This window comes from Littorina saxatilis, linkage group LG10 (genome assembly GCF_037325665.1).
Source record: "Littorina saxatilis isolate snail1 linkage group LG10, US_GU_Lsax_2.0, whole genome shotgun sequence".
Taxonomy (NCBI): Eukaryota; Metazoa; Mollusca; class Gastropoda; order Littorinimorpha; family Littorinidae; genus Littorina; species Littorina saxatilis.
This window is the reverse complement of record NC_090254.1, coordinates 39,891,525-39,894,024: the sequence shown is the minus strand read 5'-3', so window position 1 is coordinate 39,894,024 and position 2,500 is coordinate 39,891,525.

The following is a 2,500-nucleotide window of genomic DNA, read 5'->3' as shown; positions in this document are numbered from 1 at the left end:
GTAGGTTTTGCACCCTCACTCTTAGCGTGACTCTCTATGCTCCTCAGTCCTAGAGCATTGTCCACAGAAATTCCCAGAGTCTGGATTGCGTTGCGTCCTAGCAGATTCAGATGAGGGATCTTGGTGACGATGTACGGAATTGAGCTTTGCTTACCAGTCACTGGATCCTTGGTTTGGCCCATGAAAGTTCCCAGCACGGGCAGGTCGTGCTTGCTGGCAGACTCGTAACGATGTGTGACGTCATCCAGCTTCGGTTTTCCTAGTTGTCTCCAGACCGGAAGAGAAACAAAATTTCCCGTAGTTGCGGTGTCCAGTTCCATGGTGAACTGTCGGTCCTGGATTGTTATGGGTACATCCAACCTAGGAGTATCTTGGGGAACTTCACCGAGGATCGCGTTGACAAGCTCTGCTTTCGTGACTCTCTTCACGGAAGCCTGGGAATGTCGTTCCCGATTCTGATGTTGCTTTTTTCTACAGACAGCTTCCAAATGTCCTGTGACGTCACAGTATCGGCATTTGGCTTCTTTGTAGGGGCAGTCTGTTGCTTTGTGGGCCTTTCCACATCGGTAGCACTTCCTGTCTGTGGAATTAGACTGCTTGTGGTTCTTTCGTGGACCCGTAGTCTTGTTCTGGTGGACCTTGTTGACTGGCATGGTCTTGGAACCGTAGACAGTTTCCTTGGCAACCTTCGCTGCGTCTTCAGTCTCAATCGCGACTTGGACAGCACGTGCGAAATCCAGCTCTGTGTCCTTGATCTTGAATAGAGCCTTTAAGACAGCCTCATTGTTGACAGAACATATGAATCTCTGTCTCAGAGCTTCGTCTTGTGGGTTTTTGATCGAAGGAAAGTCACAGGTAGCGGCGTCTTGGCGTATGCGCGCTGCTAACTCCTGGAGAGTTTCGCCAGGCTTCCGTTTCATGTCACTCCAGAACTTGAAACGTTCACGCACTAAGAAGAGTTTCGGGTCGAACTGTTCTTTCATGAATTTGACAATTTCGTCCATTGTCAAACTGTTGATGTCCTTGGGCGGATTTTGCTGAGTAGCCAGATTTGCCAGTTGTTTGTAGACCGTAGCAGTCTGATTCGTCAAGAAAACTTGAGCCTTGCGCTGCTCCGGCACGGAGTTGGCGACCACAAACGTGCAAAATCTTGACCAGTAGTCAGGCCACAGTTCCGATGTTGCATCAAACGCAACAAAAGATGGGATTGCAGCTGCCTGTGTAGTAATGGGAAAACGTAGATTCGAAGCACTCGGATCGTCGTAGCTTTCCTCCCTGGCAGAAGCTGCGGCACCACTGAACACTTTCATCATCATCTCCATCTGGTGCATTTGTTGCTCCATATCTTCCTTGTGCTGGCGTTGCTGTTGCTCCAACTGCTCCCTTAGAAGCGTTATCAGCTGCTCTGTTTCCGTCATTTTGCAGTAATAAGTCACTCCGAATAGACAAGGGAAGTAACTGTCGGCGACGCTCAGTTGTCGTGTTTTTCCTATCACCACTCTCAGTCGCAAAGGAGACACAACGAGTTGTGTAGGTTCTGTAGATTTATTAACAGCTGGAACAACGGTGACAATATCTCTCAGCACAGTGTAAGAAAGAACAAGTGCAAGACTGTTAAAGAACAACAATACGTGTGCGCAGCCCTACTTATATAGTTAATGGACATACTAGAATATTCGGGAAACATCGACACTAATCTGGTTAGATCTACACAGTTCCGTCTGTCCGATGAGCGTCTACGCTTACGTCATGAGTGACTGCGCACTTAATCAAAGTAAGTTCCATAATGTTCTTTATCCTTCCATTCGATTCCAGTGGTATCTAGCGATCTCCACAACACCTGCTATAGTGCAATTTCCTTTTTTCGTGTGTACACGCAAGCACCAAGACCAAGTGCGCACGGAAAGACCCTTCTTGTTTTTTTAGTCTTAAAGGCTGACGTATAGTCCTATTTAATTAGTTTAATTACTTCCAGGGCTTTTCCCATCGTTGCAGGGATGTATAAATTAAGCTTCCTGCAAAGTTTTAGGTTTGAAGTCCTTACGAATTACGAGAACTAATTAATTCTTTATTGCATTGTTTAGCAACAGTTCTCCAGGACTTGGGCTATTTTTAGACTGTTGACGTCACTTCGTGACGTTTCGTAAACCAAAGATGGCGTCGGAGACAGTCAAAGCGCGGTTGCGTACAATGGCAAAAAAAGATAGAAGGAAACCCGTCTAAAGCTGTCAAGGCCACTAAATCTGCTGAGAAGAGAAAGTGGACTCCTTGCTTCATCACCACGCAGCACCAGCGCTGGGTCGCGCTGAAAGAAAGATTGTTTTCGTCAGAGGCCCATCGCTTCAAATTGAGAACCAAGTACAAAGGGGATACTGAACTCGCCAAAGATTTGCTGGATACATGAGTGCATAGGCCTATTAGAAAATTGTATGTACTTGTAGCTTGTCAGCTGAAGCCTGTGGCCTTATTCTTGCGAATATGTGCTGTGAGAGATCGTATA